We start from the raw sequence: 22,892 nt of genomic DNA, 5'->3' as shown, positions 1-22,892 counted from the left end.
ATTTCTTGTACCGCTGGAAGAAAGAAAAGGCAATAGCCTTTTACTTGAAAAATAAAACTATTTTAAAGATAACTGCTTAAACACATTTCATCATTCATGTTGCCTTGAAAAATCTGAGGCACTTGTATCTGATCAGAAAAGCAATTCTGAGTGATAGTTGGTTACAATTCAGTGCCAGTTTGCTTTAGAAGAAAAGAGAAAAGCTACTGTTTCTCATATCCTACACAAAGTGTGAAGTGCCTCCTTGCCTCTTTCTCCTCCCATTATCTAAGCTCATGCTCCCCAACACTTCTGAAACAAGTATGAGAACCTCTTATTCCCACCAATATGCCAAATGACAAAAGAATATCAATTTATTTGTGTAAATATATGCCTACACCTCAAACTGGAGGAGAAAGGTATCCAAAGTCTATATGGAACTTATTTCTACCTTCCTGAAATCACACACACAAACGTTCACACAGACAGACACTTACACCTGGATTACTGGGCACTTCACAAGCTTAGTACATACAAGTTCTAGAAGAAAACTTTTAGTTAGTTTAAAATACAAAAATGTCACCTTTTGAAAGCCTTGATCATCTGCTACACCATCCAAATACCAAAGAGACCCAATTAGCCTTCTCTGAAGATTGAAATTTCCCGTGATGAAAAAACAGAGCCTTAGAATTACTGGATCAAAGATTCGTGTTTATCACTACCTATGATCGTTTTTAAGCACATTAACAGATTCAGAAATGTATGTCTCAACAACATTTATTCCTATTGAAATAGCATACGTGTTCAACTGTCTATACAGAGACTAGGTCCCATGATGGTGTTTAAGAGCTATTTTGTGTATTGCAATATTTATTTTCAAGTGCAGACAAGGAGGGTGTGTATTACTCAGTTGTAGAGCACCTGCTTAGCATGCACAATGTCCTGGCTTCAGTCCCCAGTACCTCCAAAAAAATAAATAAAAACAAGTGCATATATAAAAATAAAAATAAAGTTATAAAAAAAATGGAGACTAAAAACCACTGCAATCTAGGTGCTACAATTATACTAAGAAAAGTGTTTCTATCAAATATTGACTATATGCCAATCACAGAGACAACCACATATCACACCTGACAACCATCACGTGTGATTCTCAGCAACCCTACTAAGTAGACACGGATGAGAAACCCGGCGCTGCGGATGAGGAGACGGAGCTCGGAGGAGCCGGGGACGCTGACCGTCCTGCTCCCTGTGACACCACGTCAGCCCAGGGCAAGCGCTGACGGAGCTGCACTGAGGGGACACCCAGCTGCACGGAAGTTTGGGGCACTGGGGAGTCCCAGAAAACACTAAAAATTGTTCAGTGAAAAACCAGCTCAACTATATTACACTGTGCTGCATCCTCTAAACACGGAACATGACTGAGACTTTTTGATGCCTCCGTGTCCTTTCTGCCATCATCAATTATTTGCCTTCTCATTGTGACCAGTGATGAACTAGACCCCTTATGAAGTGCACTCAGATGGAAGAGCTTTTAAAGTTATTTTATGAAGTTTGTAAGACTCTGTCTATGCCTCACACAGGCGGTCATTCATCACTTCTCACCGGTGTGGACGTACCACCTGAAATCACTCCTTTCTGCTTTTTAAAATCCCTTCATCTACTCCAGAATTTTCAACAGCAAAGAAGCAGCTCAACCACAGATACTGGACAGCTTTTCACCAAATGGACTCGAACAGCCCATTGGACTACCTGGAAGCCCTTTTCTTCTATAAAACCCACTTCCAGGTACTTTATCATTTTCTGATTGGTGAACTTGGCCTCTGACTGGCTTACTCAGAGAGCTCCCAGCCTCACATCCGGGGGTGGGAGAGGACCCTGCTGTTGGGGGAAATCAGTGCGGAAGACGGACATCCTCCAGCCAGGTCTGCATGGGTAGAAGTGCCACAATGTGCTCAGAAATTATACCGTCAGCACCCCTGGGCTCCCATGGACTGGTTTCCCATTAACCAAACCCATGACACATGGATGCAAGAAAACCAGAAACTTAACTTATTAATGTAACAGAAGATGTGAAACTATGAACCAGACTGAAATATCAGAGTTCAATCATGAGTACAGTTTCTCCTCCACGGCCCAATCACGGGCAGGCAGTCACATGGCAAGCGTGGACAGAAACAGAGCAGTAAGGGATTTAAGATAAACTCAATGGACTAAATTTCTGTTGTAAGAACAGATATACTGCCTGGAAAACAATTAACGCCAATCACGGTGCACTCTCCGTGGACAGTGGCCGAGACACGACTATGAGCACCTGTGTAACTCTCCTTTCCCTGTCCTTTCTGGGCTAACTTATGCACAGTTGTACATAGATTCAGGGATACAGATAACGCTAAACACCCAAAGCCCATCTTTGGGAGCCTCAAAACCAGACAGCCAGGGTTTCAATACCAGCTCTGCCACTTGCTAGTTCTGTGATTTTGGACAACTTACTTACCCTTTGAGTCCCTCAATTTAAACACTGTAAACCTGGGATAAAAATCAAACCTTCCTTACTCGCTTGTTGAGAAAATTGAAGGATTCATTTCTGTAAAACACTCAGAAAAGAATGTAGCACATTTTTGTTGCTCAACAAACGTCAACTTAATATCAAAGTGATTTACTAGTCTCCCTTCTAATCATCTTATGTGTTTCCTGGCTAGTCTAATTCCCAAAGAAAATCCTTATTTCTACTTTTATAAACTCTTGGGGAGCACCCTTCTCTTCCATCTCACCACCTGTTTAAGCCGAGGGAGGTGATGGCTCCTAACCACTCCTCTGGGCCATGGAGTGTGCTTCTCCCTTCACACCCCTGGCCCCTGGTCCAAAGTTAGCCCTCCTCACACTAACAGAGTGAGGTGTGAGTCCGGGGAGACAAGCAATGCATTTGTAACCCTTCCTTTCCCTCTAGTTTTGGCCACCCTTCAGAAGCACCCGGCATGCTCAGCTCCATGGCACGACAGCCCTGTGCATGAAGGGGCAGGTCCTCTCAAGGGAAGGCTCGCTGTGGCCCAGAGCTACATGGGACAGCGTGAGTCTCTAATTCTGGGACACAGTATCATGACACGGATATTCTCACAGCCCTTAAGTTCATGGAGAACATGGCTTCATCAGTAACAAAGAAGACATTTATCACCTGTCTACTCTTTTGTGTCATCTCTCAGTTGGCTCTTGGAGACAACATGTGTATAAGTATTGGATCTCCTTAAGCTGCAACATATATGAAGTAACAAATAATTCTGTGGCTTAACGTTGGTTCAGGGTGACTGTGTAACAGTTCTTACTCTGTTGATGCTTAATTATGGGTATAGGAACTATGGAACCTCCTCAAATATCTTTCATCATAAAACCAGCTTGTCTTATTTTCCTGTTTCTTAGTAATTGCCAAAGACTCAAATGATGGCTTCACCCAATACAGCACCTAAAGTTTATGAGTCCTCTTGACATACCCACTGTGGTAAACACTTTACATAATTTCTAATTCTCACAACTCTACAAAGCAGATATGAATGTCCCCATCTCACAGATGAGGGAAAAACTCAAAACGAACTGACTCAGGCTCACGTGGCTCAGTGGCAGCGCGTGCACGCAAACCCAAGTCAAAAAACTACACACCTTCGTATATGTACCAAATCTCCTACCACCAATTAACACACAGAGGCGGGGTCAATACTCAGGGAACTCAATCCACTTTTCAGCTTTAAGGTGCTCCAGAGGCCGCTTCTAGCTGTTTTATAAAATCCCGGCTCACTGGTTTCTAACACTGGAAGTACAAGTCCAATTTTGCCATTGTTTGCACAGCAAGTCTGAAATGTTCACAGTGACATGACAGAAAAAACTAAGATATAAGCAGAATAATTTTTCCAGGTAGACAGACATAATGGACATTAGGCTATTCTGAAGCATTAAGCAAATAAATCAAAATAAAATAACGTTGTTTAACACTTCTTTTACAAACAGGAAAATTAAGACTTAAGAACGTGCAACAGCGCCACCTATGGCTACAACGACCTTCCAGGTTCCCGGGAAAGATGCAACACAAAAATTGCCTGTAGGATCAGAAACGAGAATCAGATAACTAAAAGCTTATGTAGCACATACTGCATTTTGCTTCTGGGGAAGGGAGGGGTATTCAGTATTTTATCTGATATTGCTAATACTCCTGAACATAAACAGAAGGCATAGGCTCATGGAAACTCATCTTAGAAGAGGAAAAAATCCAGTCCAGCCACGTCATTTTACTGGAGGGGAAACTGAGACATGGGATCTGTCCTCCTGGCAATCGGAAGCAAAGCTCTCCTAGGCCTCATATCTTGCACTGTACAAAAACCAACAGATCTATACTATGCCTATATTCATAAAAGTCACGTTTGTATTTTTCAAACATTAGGTTATCTAAGTATCCTACAAAATACTTCCCAAAGAGCCAGGATATCATACAAGTTTCTTGAAATAAAAAAACATTTATTTACATAATAAAACAGCATGAGCTTTATTCTGTCTTTTAAAAAAGTGACATGTCAAATCAATGTTTTGATATATTAAACCTGTTAAGAGTACAGGAAAAAAAATCAAAATTCTCTTTAATCACAAATGAGAGAAGCTTATTCCCTGAAAATGATCAATGTGGATTTTACTAAACTTAATATATCTCGTCAGAATCCCACGAATTTAAATTTCTGAGTGGATGGTTACACGGCAACATGAATTCGGAGTTGTAACAATACATATTCTGTGTAAATAATCTTCAAGGTCATCTGATTAAGGTAATTTAACTAGTCCCTGTCTCACTAGAATGATACAGATTTCATTAAAACTTCATACTACACTAAAAAAATGAATCCTTGTTACTTTAAACCATATTCAAATATATCATATATATACATATTGAATATGCATCAGAAGTAAGCAAAACTCTTTAGTATTCAGAGTTGATCCTTCTAAAATATCTGTCATTGTGACAGCACAGTTTTAGTAAGCACCTCTTGGGTTCTTTGTATACAAGGCGTCTAACTCTCACAGACAAGGTAAACGATATTTCTCAAATTTCACAAATGAGGAAATGTACTTAAGCCATGAAAACAACTACCATATCCATCAACAGGAAAGAAAAGAGTAAAGATTTTACTTCCAATATTCACTGACAATCTTTTCTTCTATATTAAGACTACATAAAACAAATTCAGTCTTTGTAAGTGTTTCTGACAATAAGGGCCACTAGAGAAAAACAAGTAACATCATTATCAGTGGTTGGACTTTCAAAGCCCACTTCTCTTTTTTTTGCACTATAATTATTTTTAATGTTTTGACTTCAGTGCTTACAGACCACTAAAATAAAAAAATTAACTTCTTAAGTAATTAACTGAGAATTAAACATTTGTGAAAATGTACAATTTTAATTTATGCCTCACATTCTCACTGGTGTCTCTCCTTTGAAGGCCTCATCAGGCTGAGATCACTAAAATCGGCCATTTATGGAGTCACAGGATTTCGGGTAACTACTCAACAGGAGGCTGATTAGAGGAGCAATTAAGAATGCATCCTGTGCAGCCTGGGTTCCAGCACCAAGCTAGCCACCACCAGCTGCGTGTGATTTGGGACAAGCTGCTCCATCTCTCAATCCCTCAGCTGCAAAAAAGGAGACACTGATACCTACACTCAAACACCTGCACTGAAGTAAAACATGAGGAAAGCATTTTAGCTTTAGGTAGGTGTCCACTCAGAGTGAGTTTTGCCATTATGATGATGAGGATGGCTGTTAATAAATTAAGATAGACCAAAAAGGAGAAATCACCTTAAAGGAGAAACATTTTAAGTCAATGAGCATTTCTTTCTGGATGGATTGCAGAATATTCTTTTGATTTTTTAAATAAACTATGTTTTGTCCATTAATTATAGATTTACAGATTCATGGACAAGTCTCCAGAAAAAGAATTAGAGGCCTCTAACCTCTGAATACTAAGAAAGTAAAGTTTAAAAAAAAATCAGGGGGAAGATTATACCTCATTTGGGAGAGTATGTGCTTAGCATGAATGTGGCTCTCAGTTCAGTCCCAAGTAACTCCATTTAAAAACTTTGTTTTTTAAAAAATGGCAAATTAAAGCAAAAAGATGGAGGAATACAGAATTTTTATAGACTCATCTCAGATTTAAGATGAGGAAGAAACCATCCATTTCTCAGAAGAAATCTTGAGAACTATGTAAACTGGATCTGAGATGTCTAGTCTTCTAACATTATTCATGAATTCATATTACCAAGTCTTAAAACTACCTGATAACCCACAGTGGTGATTCTGATCATAACAGCTGCCAACACGGATTGTGCTCCGGATAGTACTGCTCTGTTCTGACATCTCTGCCCCTGAGGCCTCACCAGGCTGACAGCACTAAATTTTGTCATTCATGAGCATCTCGTGTATGTCCTCCATTTGTGCTTCACACTCTCCCCTCACCAGCCCCTCTGAGGGAAGCACTGTTATCATCTTCCCCACCCGCAGATAAGGCCACTGAGGCACAGAAACTAAACCTGCTCCAGGTCACATCGGCATTAAAGGACATCTGTATTTCTGCTGTTTTGCGATTGACAAAGGAATCTGAGATATCAATTCAAGACAGACTGTTAAATAATCAAGTCTCTCAGGTCTTCACCTCAAAGAGCAGATACTATAAATTCCTGATGTAGGATGAGGCTGCCACCACAAAATGACTCAGCTAGAAATTAATATCCAAGATGAAGCAGCGGATACACATAAGTATTCACGACTGTCAACTCCGCTCACGGGTCTTGGCCCTTCACTGCCTGAACGGGGGTGAAATCCCCACCCGTGTCTGGGAGGGAAGCGCGGCTCTTCCAGGTCTCACCCAGGCTTCACGGGCTGTTTCCCCCAACAGACTCTCCTAAACGATTATAAAGCTCTCAAGATTTTTACACCAGGCAAAACTAAAAGACATTTCTGCAGATGGAGCACTTCCCCAGGCTTAAACCTTTTTTGCCTACAGTCAGCAAGGGGGAAAAAAGAAACATGACTCTACAAAGTCTCTGACCCTCACCACTTACAGGAGTAAAACGGCCACAGCACAGGATGACCCTTCACATTGCAGGGTGAGAACAAAATAAAGCCGCCCTACAACAGGCCCCCCCAGAGACAGCATCAGCAGTCTTCTGCACACTCACGGTTGGGCAGCCTTGACCACCATCTATTTCCAGAACACTTCATCACCCCAAAAGATTCCCCCTGTCACTAGCAGTCACTCCCCAACCCCCCTCCACCCAGCCCCTTCCAACCATCACCTGCTCTCTGCCTCTGCATGTGCCATTTCTGGGCATTTTAGATCACTGAAATCAACAATATGGGGCCGTTTGTGTCTGGTTCCTTTCACTTAACGTGCTGTTATCAAGGCTTGTCCATTTTGAAGTGGTATCAGCATCTCTCTCTTTTTTTTTTTTTTTGAAAACGTTAAAAATTATTAGAAGGTGGTAATTTCTATCAAAAAGAGTAGAGTGGAGCATAAGTGATTGGGTTTCAAAGGGAAAAGAGCGGTTTGAACAGTCAGGGTGGACTTCCCAAAACAGGTGGCCTTTTTCATTTTCCTCTTTTTTTTTTTCTTTTTTATTCACTCTTACGTCTGAATAATGTTCCACTACATGGAGATACTATATTCTGTTCATCCATTCAGCAGTTCTGTATGGACGAAGTCCAGAACAATGAGTGTAAGTGGTGACTAGCATGGATGGCATTTAAGCAAAGGGCAAGATGTGCTTTCAAAAAAAAAAAAAGCGAACAATCAGAGGCACAAGGAAATTAAGTGTGTTTCTGAGCAAAGTGCGTGCTTGCTTCGGCAGGACTTCCGTGCAGGGCTGGGGCGGATATTGGCAGGAATCATGGTGAGGAAGTCACCTGAGAAGACACCCCACTGCAAGCAGCTCAGCCAATTCTCCTCCCTCATCCTGTATTGTTAGAGCCATGTTTCTAGGTTTCTCTTATTTCAAGTAATAGCACTTTAACTGCACATCTGATCATCTCCATCAGACCGCATTACCTCCAAGCCACAGAAAATCATTCACTGACCGGAGCAGCTCCAGGACATAACGGTGATGGATCAGGGAGTCCTGCAGCATCCCAGCCTGCAGGCACAAACTCCACATGTGCCCTGGTGTTGTCCGGAAAGTAAAATGCATGGATATATCTCACTGCTGGTACACGACATCTGCCCTCAAATTGCCCCAAAATCATGCTGGTAAAGCACTACTCAACCCTCTCACTACAAAAAAAAAAAAAAAAAGGAAAAGAAAAGCTAAGAAGGCAAGTTTAGGCTCTTCCATTGAAAATCAGCAACCATCACTGCCAGTAACTGAGCTGGAATGCTCCTGACTTTGAAAACCACTGCGCAGTTACTTTTCAAACGTGAAACTCATATATGAATGCCACGTAGATGATATTACAGTAGGATTTTTCTTTTCAAAATTTCCAGTTGCAGCATTAGCACAAGAAAGTTTATGTTTCAGATTATAAAAAAATCAATTATCCTCCACTTTCTTAATTTTGAACTTATTATTTTATAAATGGAGCTATGCTGCATATTATAAACCTACTGTTTGAATTCTGCAAACAAGACCTTTATGACCTCACTATTTTAGAGCAAACTTTAACGATTCTTTGTGAGGTGGGGCCTGGGGTGCACACTAACAGCTCTTTAAATACTGACAAGGATGTGCTATTAAGTAATGCAAAGGCTCTAACTCCACATTAGCTCAGAAAGCAAAGAAACTACACCAAACACTTACTTTAACAATTTTATATATTCCTATACTTTGAATATTAAAGTTCTTAAAAGATATGATTTTTTTAAAAAACACAACAGCTGTATTAAATTTCCTCTCACCAAGAAAGCAATCTTTATCAAGAATAAAAACCCCTATGGATATCGCAATGACAGGACGTTTCTAGCTAAGTGAACATCCAGATCTGAACGCAAACATAAATCCTATCAGATCTCACTCGAACGAGCTCAACAATGTCCTGGGCTACCCTGGAAATTAGCTCTTCTGTTCCAAATGTTGGCTGAGCTAAAATCATCACACAAGGCAGGAAAGGAGAGAAAAGTAAAGTCCACCTGGTGGCCTCAATCAGTTTTCTTCCAGCCACAAGGTGCCTCTAGGGCGGCCCCGCTAACAAGCCCCCCATAAGGAAATCCGGCATCCACACTGCCCCTGCCGTCCCCAAGCAGCCCCGACGCCCCTCTCCCTGCGTGTGAATGGTCTTCTAATGACCCCCCAGTTGGTGGCACCCTCCCCCTCTTCCCTGCTACACACACACACACACAGAGCCACGGCAGCCTTCACAAATCACAAATTTGATTACATCACCCCCACTTCAAACCCTTCAGAGTCTCCCTGGTGGAATTCTAGCCCCACCCCAGTCACTGCTCGCCCAGCCTCACCTCAGTACACAGGTCCCCAGTGACCTCAGTGGCCCCCTGACCTGCCCCTAATTCCCAATTGCATCCAGGCTCATTTTGACTGTTTCCCAAGGAAGCCTTCCCTCCCTCCAATCTCCACAATTTGTTCCTCTGTTCCTAGAACATTCTAGGTTAAGTCAACTTCTGACACTGCTAAGCTCTCAAGAAGCAAATACGTTTTGCTTACTAATGTGGCTCCAACCTCTCTCCCCTAGACTCACAGAAGTGCGCGTGTTATGAATACATGAATGACGTGGTGGGTCTCAAAGGGACAGACACCTGCTTTCACCCGTTCCGACCCTTCTGTCTGTAGAATATCAGAAGCAAAACCAGAAGTATCTTTCCTGACGATCACTTTCTAATGACACCTTTCACTGCCTACTGTGTCAGTTCTAGTAAAACCCAATTTCTTCCAAAGCCCTCCACCCCGGACACTCTCCAGTGTCCTCCCCAGCAGGGGCACCCTCCACGCTGGACCACACAGGGCATTCTCCCCGGGTCTCCACACCAAAAGCCTTCAGGCCTCTGCCCGGGCTGCACCTGTGACCTGAGCCACATTCTTGACTCATTCTCCTGGCTGACACTTACTCTGTCCTCACAACTGAATGTAGGGCCCATTTCTTCCAGGAAGTCCTCTCTGATAATGTCCTTTAGGTCTTGGCTGGGCTCCATCTATAGCAGCAGTACATGGTGACCAACAGGGTGTTTGCACGCTTCTTTGAGACCACGAAATCTTGGGGGCCACGTGGGAAGGAGTGAGAGATTACAAGAGGGGCGGGGGAAGCAAAAAGCAAAAATTACAGCCCAAGTCCCAAATTCAAGGATATTTTCTCAGAAAAAAGTATAATCTATTTCACACATGTGCAATTTGGCTACTATTTTTGTGGCTTGTGGACAGCAAGAGTTTGGTGTTCTGGTCGAAAGCCCAGATTACATGCAAAGAAATGTATATATTCATATCCAAAGGAAACCAGAGCTGCTCAACAACAGTTTGCAGTTAGAATTGAAAGGATCTTTGATAAAGGCAATCTCTCTCTCACTCTTCTTTGTTTTCTGGCATCATATAATTTTAGAAGTGTTTGTGTGACTAAGAGGTGGCTACAGCCCGTGATTCTGCACTGGAGTGTTTGGGGCTGAGGGAGCCCAGATTATATTCACTGTGTAAATGCAATCACACCAACACACTGATAGGTGCCGTGTTGGTGAAGCTGATGTTCCAAAGCGGGCAACCTTATGTTGTAAGAGAACTCTAAATAGAAAGTAAGAAATGCAATGTTCTGTACTCAATTTCATTCACTTTATGGGCCATTAACTGATAGTATATCTTGACTAATGAAACCCAAAAATAAATTGTCAACGTCGATTTTCTTCATGTGACCGTTTTATGCTAAGTTTGGATATCAAACCCACAATCCGTAAGTAAAGCTCAGGCTTATGCTGAAGCACAGCTACATCCCGTGGAAGAAAGCCAATGAAGGGATAACTGGACAGTTTCCCTTCAGAAGCTGCTAAGTCTGGCTTTGCACCTGTACGTCATTTGCGACCACGTCATCGTCAAAGGAGGAAGACCTTACCTCTGTGGGGCGAAAAGCACTGCGGTGCTTCAGAAGCATCAAAGAACACTGAGTTTTGTGAAACAGTCCTGAGGCACTTAAATCGCACTTTTTCTGAAAGGCTCCAAAACTGACCCACTTCACCATTCCAGGTATAACAGGGAGGTACCGGAATTAGTAGAGAAAACTTGCCCTTGAAGTCTGACAAGGCCCTGCTTGAATCCTGCTACAGCATTCACTAGCCACTAAACGGACCAATTCCTTAACCCCTGTGAGAAGGCTTCCCAATCTGCAAAACGGGGCTGCCACCGCCCACCTGGGAGGCATGGATGTGAATGCAACATGCAAGTAGGGCGACCGACTGGTACCTGACCCGGGGCCTGGCTAGTTTCCCTCTGCTGACCTTCTCCCCCTTTAAACTTGCACTGTTCCCCCTGGTAAGGGTGAAGCCCACGGAATAGACTGCCTCTATCTTCTGTGTATTCCCAGATACATGCCTTACCCTTAGGAGGCCAGAAAAACTGCCTCCTCCCCAGTCACTATCAATGTTCTTAAGATTCTGGGTATTTTTTCTCTCGTTTTCAGGGAGACTATTCCAGAACTTTCCAAGCACCATTCTCCACGTTGGCTCCCCTGCCAGCGCCCATCCCTTCTCAATTCAGATACTCTGTATGATTGCCTTCTGTTCATGGAATGCGAGTCCGGTAGGATGGGGTCTCCCAAGGACTCCCTCCTCCCTGACAGGTGAGTGTGACTACTTTCTCCCCACTTCCCACTCCAACTCCAGCTTCTAAGAAGTCTACCCTCCCAGACCCTGCAGCCTGTGTATCTTCTCAAGAGACACACGTGGCCACGACCCACCATTCAGATTTCTTCCTGGCTGGCCGTGCCCACACCCCAGCCCCTTAAAGATAAATGACATTGCTCTGAAAATAGCAAACGCCGCTGACTGACACACCAAAGCTACATTGTCCGGGCTTTCCTCCAGCACAGGCCCAGCCCTGCCCTCCCTCAGCCTAAGTCTGCACCTCTCGAGATGACCTAATTCACATGCAAGGCTGTGAACACCAGCTAAGAATGACGACTCCCAACGTGCATCTCTAGTCTGGCTCCTTCACCTGAGCCCCAGTCTCATAGACACGAGTGCCTATCTGAAGTCCTAAGTTGAATGACAAATGGCATCTTAAAAATGACAAATGTCGACCATTTACTCTGGAATTCGATTCCTGGCAGGTACCTCCCAGGCTCCCCATTTTAGTAACAGCCCCAGCACCCACCTATGTGTTTCAGGTCATATTCAATTTTCCCTGTTCCCTCCCCCTAGCCCTGCCTTGGAATCAGTCCTATTATTTCCGTCGCTAAGCCCATCTCAAGTCTGGTTCTGCAAGGAACATTGCCGGAACCCCACAAGCTCACAGCATGGTGCAGTGAGTCACAGTCCACCGAAGGGTGCTCCCTGGAGGGGGAGGCATCTCCTGGCACGGGTCACCTCAGAAGTCACTGGATTCTCATAAAGGAGGCCCAGGAGAAGGGACTCAAGTTTCTCCCGTGCTCTGAGCTTTGAAGGGCCCGAGGTCTAGGGGAGCTCCTAATTAGCAGACACATTTGCCAGTTAGCAGATGAGGATGGAGGATCCCAGGAAAGGCTGTTCTTAATCCGACCCCTGGGCTCTCGGGAGCCACGGGAAAGGCCTGTGTCCAGGGCATAGCCCAGCCATCACAGATCCCAGCCTGCATTTGTCAACCCGGACAACCTGGACTCCATCTACTTGCAACACTTACATCTGTTCTGTTCCCCACACAGAATGTGATGGACTCATTCAGATATTCTGACCTGTCTCAAGCGAGAGAAATTCAGTGAAATATGAAGTGTCCACATTTGGACCAGAGCATGAAAGGAGAAACAAGGCCTCATGGACAGCATGATGGTGGTGGTGAAACTCTTCCCCGGGTGAGATGTAGCAGGGTAGGAGTGAGAATACAAGGTCCTAGGTCGGCCAAAGCATCTTCCTTCATGGTTGACTGGGGTGTTGGGGACTCACTACCGCAAACTAATGACAAGGCCGACAGTGGTGGACGTCAACTGCAACAGACATGGAGACAGCTATTTACTGCCAACATGGGTTAAAAGTAAAGGCCGCGGCAGGGAGGCCTGCACTGCTGCTGAGGCAAACCACAGACCTGGCTCTGAATGCCCACTGGCTGAAGCAGAGAGGAAGCTACGGTCCCCTTTCGTGGTCCTTGTGTCCACCAGATCCAGGTGAGCCAGCTACTAAGGAGAAGGCTTTGTATTCCTGATACTCAGAAGAACCAGCCTCGTAAAGGGAACAAAAGAGTGGCATGGATTTTAGACCCAATTCTGCCCCTTTTTGAAGGCAAAGTAAAATAAATGGCACGGGGAAGTTGAATGCAAAAAAAAAAAATTATATAACAAAACGATGACTGCTTCCTCCAACAGCGTCCCCTGCAGCTGCTTACCCCCGAGCCGGCCACTTCCTCACCAGGGACCGCCAGCCAGGCAGCGCCGTCACGCACGTCACACAGCGACAGCCAGGAACCACGTGCTGAGCACGTTTGTGTAAAAGCAGGAATTGAGCAAGATCCTGCAGAATTTGACTTTCCAAGTTTAAATACTCCATGAAAAGAATCCCTCAGCAACCGCCTAAATCAATTCGCATCTCACTTCTTCAAAACACTCAAACAAATTTAATAAGGGCGCATTTGTCACCAAATATAAGGAGGACCAAACATGTTCCTCAAAGTAAGGATTTTAACAGGTATCAGACTCCAGTGGGTGATGGGCTAACAAAGCAAAAATTCCAAAAAACTAGAAAATAAAACGATGACTAGGATAATACACGGATCAAGGCAGCCATTAAATTTTCGCTTTTTAAAGAGATGGAGACAGTACGGAGGGCAATCTGGCTATTTCCAATGCAGGGTGTGAACAGCCCACATTTTCAGACGCAACAACATGCTCACTGGACAGTAGAAGAGAAAAAGAAATAAAGAAAAAGGAAAAGAGGAACAGGAGAAAATTAGAAACACACAAAATCAAAAATGATTTCTACAGCATGTACAAGAATTTATGTAAGTGTGTGAGTCCAGGGACGCAGGGACGGTGAGACCCACCCTCACCTCCTGATCCAGGGAAGGCAGTGGCCTGAGGGGAGCGACGCTGCCGGGGGACCCGAACGTGGTCAGCGCCCCAAACCAAAACTCCACCTACATGCGTCTAGGCAGCTTTTGAGCTACAAATTGTGGTCGCATTTCAGGCTGGACAATTTTACTCACTTACACCAAGAGTAGCAGGAGAGAATTAGGCTCTGCTCCTGCACCAAACCATTGTTTAAAAAATTAATGACTGTGGAATAGTAAAAGAAACAATGGAGTAAAAGTGACTGGAGGAGAATGTGTTTGACCCGAGCTCACTGGCCGCGTTATCCCACTGACTTTAAGAAACTGGCTAAGCTCTTATGGAACCAGAACAGACAGACCCACAAGGAGGGAGGTTTAATGCGCTGCTGTATTTGATGCCGAGAGCCATGCCTGGTACACGAGGTTCTCGGTAAACAGTGGTGACAATGTCAACCACTATGGGCTAAGCACACATCCAGCTTCTCCGCCAAATCCCAAGGGCAGACTTCAAAAAGCAAAAGCAAGCTGGCATTCTCTGGTGGGTCTGCAGACTCAAGCAGTTGCTGAGCAAAAACGTCATCAGTGCCTCCTATGACAAAAGAAGAGGTACTGGCCTGGGGGCTGGGGCAGGGCTTCAGGCTTCCACTGCTCAACCACCAGGCTGTCAAGGGGGAGAAGGTGGTCGCTGCTTACGTTGTACCGTTGCACCTACCTTGACTGATGCCTGGGGCCTCAGCAGGAGGTGACATGTGAGGTGAACGGAGCCAGCCTCGGTGTAGCACAGTGCTGGCAGCTATGCCATCAGCAGTGCCCAGGCTCCTAAACATGCCAGCTCATTTCCAAGAAGCAGAAGGGGAGTGCGGGCGTGTAGATCACAGGGCCCTGTGAGGACAAGTACAGATCATGGCCACGACATGCCTTGCCCCTTCCTTAAGCCATAGAGGTATGTCCGGGAGGAACAGGAAATTCATCCAGAGCTCGCTAGTTGGGCTACCTGTGCCTCTCACTGACAGGGCTGTTCTGGACATTCTTTTTTATCAATTCTCTAGCATCTTCTCCTCCAACTTACCAACAACCAGAAAGTAGGATCTGATCTTAGGTAAGTTCAAGAATCAAAGAGCACCGCTTTCACAGCGGGCCCGGCAGCACGTGCCAAGACCTCGGACCGTCACCTGTGGGACCGCCATGAGCGCTCACAAGACTCAAGGCCCGAGGCCGTAGGCCGGGGGGACACAGTTTCCCTCACTCTCCCTAGGAAAGGGGGACTACCTGTCGGCAAAGGCATCTCACCCTCTTCTGCCCGAGGAACAGCACGATTGATACACGGGGAAACAGAGCTGAAGTTGGGGGGGTAGGCAGCCCAGAAGAGCTCGTCTGCACTTCCGAGGCAAAGTGGGGCCGTAGACTTAATCACAGTGACAAAGTGATGATGAACATTTCCCTGCTCTGTCCCATACTCCACGATAAGCCTTTCCCTGCGTAAGGAGTTCATTTGGAAGTCCCTGGCGGTGTTTCTGATGTCCTAACATTGCATGCTGGCTGTCGGGAAGGAAGAGAGGGCCTGAGCCGAACAGGTGCTGGGCCTGGGAGGCAGGAGACACCGGCTCCAGCCTCAGCTCAACCAGCACCCCGTTCTGTCTCTCGGGATTCAGCATCTCATCTATAAACAAAGGGATGAGACTGTCTCAGGACAGGCTGCCCAACAGAAATGAAATGAGACCGTGTAAGTGAAGTTTCCCAGTTGACACATTTAAAACGGTAAACAAAGAAACAAACCAACAATCAAAAACCAAATACTAGAAATTGATTTTAAGAACAGGTCTTACTTAATCTACTGTACGTAAAATAGTATTTTGACATGTAATCAATATAGGAAGTGACAAGATAGTTTATATACTTTTACTAGACATGCCTCATCGTCTGATTAGCATTTGACCTACAGCACATCTCAGCTCAGACCAGCCTCCTCCCCAGCGCTCCTAGCATCAGTGGCTGTGGCTAATCAATTGGACAGCAACTCCAGGGGTCCCACCATGGTCCTGGCTGAAAAGCGGAATTAAGTGTCCACACTAACCCTAAAAGGAACTCTCTGAAACAAAGGCGGATTCAATTTGAAATGTCTGTAAACTGGCGGGCTTCACCTCCCTCCATCCTTGGCTACAAGACAGCCCTCTTCCTTGCTGATCCCTTTCTGAATATAGGGAAGCAATCCGGAACACAGTCAGGGTGGACTGGCCTCCAGGTAAACTTACCTGCTGTCTGTGTCCAGTCCCATGAAGTCCTCCTTCTCAAACGGGATGCAGAGGAGGGGGATCTTGTCCCCAGACTTCTTAGGGGCCCAATCCAGCCTCTTGGACTTGGGCAAGATCAAGAGTGACTCAGTGAAGTCCTCGATCCTCTTCTCCACCACCCTGCAGTCCTCGTAGTTTGAAGGACAAGTCGGTGCGTGGCTGCTCGGTTACCTCCCCATGCAGCACAGAGACAAAGAGCTGAGAGTCATTAAGCGTGGTGCCATACAGCTCCTCTGCACGTGGAGCTTCTCGAAGGCCTTGGCCTAGAGACAGTCGGTAATGGTGACAGGGCCCACGACCTTGCGGTGGGTCTGGAAGCCGCTCCACCCATTCTCGGGTGCATAGTGGTGCCTGTAGTGGATACAGAGTGCCCACTGGGAGCCGCACGGGCTGATACGGCTCACCAAGGAGATTCGCTTATAGATGCAAAAGAAATTCTCCTCTGAAATGATCCCCATGGGTTGGACCACTACGGGAAGGGTCTGGTGGTCCTCAGCACACTGCACGTAGTCAGGGATGCTCATGTTGCAGGCCCTGCTGAGAGGGGAGAGGAGATTGAGGTACATACTGTGCTGTGGGTTGCGGGCCTCACTGGGTTGCAGTGACCTGGTGTGTACCAGCCAGAAGGCAAGGGAAGCCAAAGCAAATCCGGGGATACAGTTTGTCCTCAGAATCTGCACATGGCTACCGTAGCTCGGATCACATTACCCAGATTTGGCCTCGGCTTCCTGCCCCTGCAGAGAAGGGTCATTTCTTATTTTCTGTTTCCAAGCACCTAGCAAGGCCCTGATGCAAAGTCACTGCTCAAAAATGCTGAATAAAGAAATGAACAAAGAATCTGCTTTCCCCAACCCCCTCCAGCAGAAGATAAAGAAAAGGATTAGAGTAGGATCAAAAGATCTAGATTTCTATACAATTTATTTGAATCCCTAAGCTTCATAATAATGGATAAGAAAATTTGCCTTGGGGAGGAAGGTACAGTTCAGTGGTAGAGCACGTGCTTAGCAAGTACGAGGTCCTGGGTTCAAACCACACTATCTCATTTTAAAAAATGAAACAACTAAATACACCTAATTACCCTCCTCAAAAAATATATTTTAATTCAAAATTCAAAAAACACCATGCAATTGACACAACATTGTATACTTGACTATACTTCAATTAAAAAAAATTCTTGTCTTACAAGAATATATATGGATTAAGGAAGTTTGCAAATGTAAAATGCCTAGGGTACCACCTGCATAAAATGAAGTGACTGTGAAAATTTACTATTGCTCCGTTATGAGCTATATTTCCTTTGGGGGGATTATAACTTCTCAGAGCTAATTTTCTCAGATTAAAAAAAAATTACCTGATTCTCAGTACTGCTGAAGAATCAGATAACCCTATGAAAGCATCTGACCCACAGAGGTTACTCAATAAATGTTTGTTGAATGAATGAATAAACAAGCAAAGTGAATGCTGCTCCCTGCCACAGACCATCATAATGGTACTGCCTGCAAATCCCAAGCTCACATTCCGTCCGTCTCTACACTAACCATGTGGGTGACCTGGGCAGTCCTGAGTGATTCTCTAAGTGCCAGTTTAATCGTGAATAGAAATAAGGGCAATAACACAAACCTCAAATTGTTAGTGAGTCAGTAATGAATTGTACCCCAACTTTGCACGATGGAACCATTCAGGAAAACTGGGCAAAGTGTCCATAGGCCCTCTCCATATAATCTCTTACAACCACATGGGACTCTACATTACATCTCAAAATAAAAGGTTTAATTTTTTAAAGAGGTTATTGAGGTTAAGTGAGCTCACTATCTCAAATAAGGGACACGCAGTACAAATAGGACAATGCCCAGCCCATGAGATACACTCAGTTAATATTCCCACTGAACCCACTGGTACCTCCAACTTCAGAGCACAAGGATGGGTCCTCGTGGCAATAGGCCACTGCACCTGAAGCTAAGAAAGCTAACAGTGCTCACATCCAAGAGCCCCTGTCACCACCCTTGTTCTAATTTTCTATTTGAAATTTTTTACTTTTTATTAAATAGAAACTCCCAATTGCATAGTCTTCACCTGACCAGACATCATGATGGCAGCCCTTCAAAACCTGACCACAGAGATCATGAAGGCAGCCCTCCTTGGTGAAACAATAAAATGAAAAGCCATTTCCACAAGACCTCTGTGTAAATCTACTATGGAACTTCATCCTGGACTGATGAAGAGGGCTGGGGAGGAGGGGGCAATCTGGGGCAAAGAGAACTATGGGCCACCTGTCCCACGGTGGACTTTAGACTCAACCCTCACCCTCAAGGAACTTCAAAATACACACCGACACAGTGCTATGGACAAGATTTTTTTTTTTAAACAAATCCCTGAATCCCTAGCAGGTCTTGTTTCTACCTAGACACAAATGGATTATATGTGTAATGTTTCACAAAAGCCCTAAAATATTATCACCCCAACTTGACACATCAAGAAACTGGGATAGAGAAGTTTATCACATTGTACAAGATTAGAGAGAGGCCACGACAGACATCGTATTTAAATACAAGCCCCTGCTCCAGTGCTCACACTAGAAAGTGTGACATACTGCCCCTTTCCTGCCCTCTCCCTGCAATAAATTTCTGAAGTCTTTTCTGTGCCACCTGGAATCACAATCACATCAATTTTCCACAAAGAGCTATGTCACTTCTTGGAGAAATTATTAAATTCTAAAGGGTTGTGTTGAGAGGAGAGATTTGCATTTTCCATTTCTCAAAGGGACCACGGCTTTAAAAGAAACTGAAAGCACTTATCTAGTCTAAGCCCTCATTGTGCAGAGAAAGAAACGGAGGCTCAGAAGAGATGAGGAAAGGGCCATATTGACAAATATTGCCTCAGCGCAGCACCAAGCCAGCCCTGGGCACTTCTCGGGGAGGATCTGGGAGGCAAAGGAGAATGAGGGTTAGAAAAAGGAAAGAGAAGAAGCATAAAAGGCCCTGTCTCTACAACACCATACCATGAAATTCCACCCAATTACCCAGTATGGGTGCACCCAATATTAAGGTGGGCTAAACAGGTTATAGAAACCTGGAATTCTCAACCATAGTGGAAATTCCAACATTTAATGTGCTTTTTTCCCAGTTCAAGCATCAACTCAGTGGGCACTCTGTACCAGGGACTACACGAGACCTGGAGTTCTCCCAAATACAGATCTCTATTACCACATGTGCAAACCACATAAAGGCCACCAGAAGAAAAGTGCCCACAGATAAGATGGAATTACTGAAACTAAAAGCAGCCAAAGAGCATATATTACTAAGAAAAATGGTGCTTCCAGAAATGGACTCATGGACATAGAAAGCAAATTGTGGTTAGCAGGCAGGAATGGGAGGATTAACAGATACACATTAATAAATATAAAATAAATTACAAGGACCTACTATATAGCACAGGGAGCTATATTCAATTACTTGTAATGAGTTGTACTAAAAACAATCTAAAACATATGTATATACATATGCATATGTTTATAACTGAATCTCTGCTGTACACCTGAAACTAACATTGTAAACTGACTACACTTCAATAAAAAATAATTTAATAATAAATTAAGTAAAATAACTTACTTTCCAATAATAAGTAAAAATAAAAGCAACGCCATTAAGAAAAAATAAAGGAACACTCAAATCCCCTTAGCTGTAGGTGGTGGAGCATTCTGGTTCCAAGCACCAAGTCCACTGGATCACTCCAGCACTGACTGTCACTCTTTCTGACCATCAGAGAATCACTTGGCTTCACTGAGGTTAATTTTCATTTCTGTGAAAGGCTACAGTTGCAACTAACCATGTATAGAACCTCATCATTCACAAGCCCAACAAGTAGTGAGGACTTCCCATGGGCCTGGCTCTGGACAGATGAAAAGATAGGGTCCCAGATATATTCATGGGTAGATGAAGTTTATGCCATAAAGACATTAATTCTTCCTGTTTTGATAGATTCATTGCAATTCTGATTAGAATTCCTACCAGATATTTCATGGAATGTAACAAGTTAATTTATGGTCAGGAATAGCCAAGAAACTTCTTTAGAACCACCACTGGGGAGCGGTGGATAGGTCATTCATTTCCACTGGTCTTTCTGAAGTGAAGAAAACGTTCTGGAATAATAATGGTTGCACAACTGTCAATATGCTAAAAGCTGCTGAATTGTACCGTTTAAACGGATGGACTTCATGGTGTGTGAACAATATCACAATAAAGCTGTTATATGAAAAAATATTTCTTGACAATTATTTTTCCCTTTATACCACTTGTCTGCCCCACAATTTAAGAAAAACAAAAAACCAAAACAAACCAAACTGTGCCAGGAGCTCTTTAGAACTGCAATGTCCCTGGGTCTCCAAGGCCTCTGGTGGTGCTGTTCCTGTTAACACACACTAGCTGGGCTGGGCTCTTTAGGTAATGTAACTATCTTTTTAAAATCGACGGTCACACGTTTCACCCTGGGAGAGGGAAGGAAGGAGGATGACACAGCCTCATGCCTTCAGCTCATTTTTAACTGAACCAAGCCCTGCTTTCACCACTGTAATCCCTCTCTCTATAAAAACAAGTGACATCAACAAGCACCACCATCATAACACCTGAAAGTGTTCAAGGTACTTACCTGCGGCAGAAATACTAAGGGAGGAGACAGAAGCTACTCAGCACTGATGCTCCCTTTTCCCGACTCCACCAGGATAAGCTGGGCGTTATTGCCTGAGGCTCTCAGCCCAGGGAGCAGTGCCCACGACGCTGAGCTGGTCTTCAGGGAGTGGGAAAGGGAGAGCAGTGCAGCCCCGTGTCGCGGGGCAGGGAAAGCGGGGGTGGTGGAAACGCGGGCTGCAGCCCCGCTCGGAGGCCACCTCAGCCCCAGCCTCAGCCCCAGCTGCCCCGCCCCCGTCCGGGTCCACAGGCCCCGCCCGCCCGGGACACAGCCCGCCTATTGGTGGGGACGGGCCGGCGATCCGAGGAGAGGGGAAAAGGACGCCAGCCGCGGACTGAGGTGAGCCCGGCTGGGTGAAAGGCGGCAGGTGCACACCTGGCCCTGGACAGCTGTGGCCGGGGCGCCGGGGCAGGTGGCGAGGGTAGAGGGGTCTGGCCTGAGCAATTCAGCTGAACACAGCTGACTGGCGCCCTGGGGGGCTGTGACAGGCAGACCGCCCTCCCACAGCCACCTGACCCCTTTCCCGGGAGCCCCCCACCTTGCACTTCCACAGCCAGAGGCCCTGCCCCAGGCAGGAGCCAAAGGCCTGCCGAGCGACAGAGCTGAGAAGCCCTTGGGCCAATCCCCAGCTCGGACATGGAGCTTCCAACCAGCAGACCAGCTGGCACCGACTGCGCATGCGCAGGAGGGCCAGCGATCCTCTCTGGGTTCTGCCAGAGAAGGTGGGAAGCAAGGGAGGGAGAAGATAGGAGCGGGTGGAGAGGAGGGGAAAAGTGGAGGGAGATAGATGGACAGGAGGAGCAGAGAGAAGGGAGGGATTTGGAGAGGGGAGGGTCGTAGCGGAGTTTTAGAGAATAAGCTTTACCTCTGGGGCACCCCGAATGAGGCTGCAGACCTGCCTCTGTACCCTTCTGTAACCCTTCAAGGCCCGCAGCTCAAGTTTTACCTCCCTGATCCAGCCCTCCATCCGATGCTTCTGCAGAAACCCTACGGGGATCACATCCGTTGCCCCCACGTGGAGCTGGGCTTGCTGTTGCTCTGAGAACCAAGCACCCGCAGGTGTCGCTCAGAACTACCTTGGGAAGAGTACATATTCCCCTTTTACACGCTGGGAAACAGACAGGCAAGATCTGTGCCTTAGCTCCACTGTCCCAGGTATTGGGCTGTCGGGGAGCAGGGTGGTACAAGATCACAGCCCCAGAGAGAACAGACTGCCTGAGTGTTGGTGCATAGTCCTCATCCCTCCTGGGTAAACCACACCCCAAACTAGTGGAAACATCAAGGGCTCACAGTAGTTCCCTGGGTGTGGGAGAGCTGTCCTCATATGAAGGAAAAGTCCAGCTGGGCTAACAAGCTAAGTCACAAATCTAAGTGTGATTAAGTGTCGGTTTACTGATCTAAATTCTGCTGGGCTATCTCGTAAATCTGAAGTTTAGTGTCAGTTTATTGGGCTAACAACCTAACTTGTAAATCCAAGCTCAACAATTGTCAGTAACGTGATCTATTACAAATTGATAAGCTCCAGTGTACTGATTCCTTGCTTTTTGTTCTTTGAGCCTTATTGGCTAATACCCCCTTACTTGTAATACAGCCTTTAAAACCTCATGTGCACGTCTTGGAGGTGCTCAGAACTTCGGAGCAGAAGCCCCTCTGAGCCTGCCGGCATAATAATTCTGAGTGCTCCAACACTCCGATTGGTGCTTATTTCTTGGCTGGCCTGTATCCATAACACTCAGCTTCAGTGCCCAGCTT

This window comes from Vicugna pacos, unplaced genomic scaffold, assembly GCF_048564905.1.
Source record: "Vicugna pacos unplaced genomic scaffold, VicPac4 scaffold_21, whole genome shotgun sequence".
NCBI lineage: Eukaryota > Metazoa > Chordata > Mammalia > Artiodactyla > Camelidae > Vicugna > Vicugna pacos.
The sequence above is the reverse complement of the archived record's forward strand: the minus strand, read 5'-3'. Positions refer to the sequence as shown.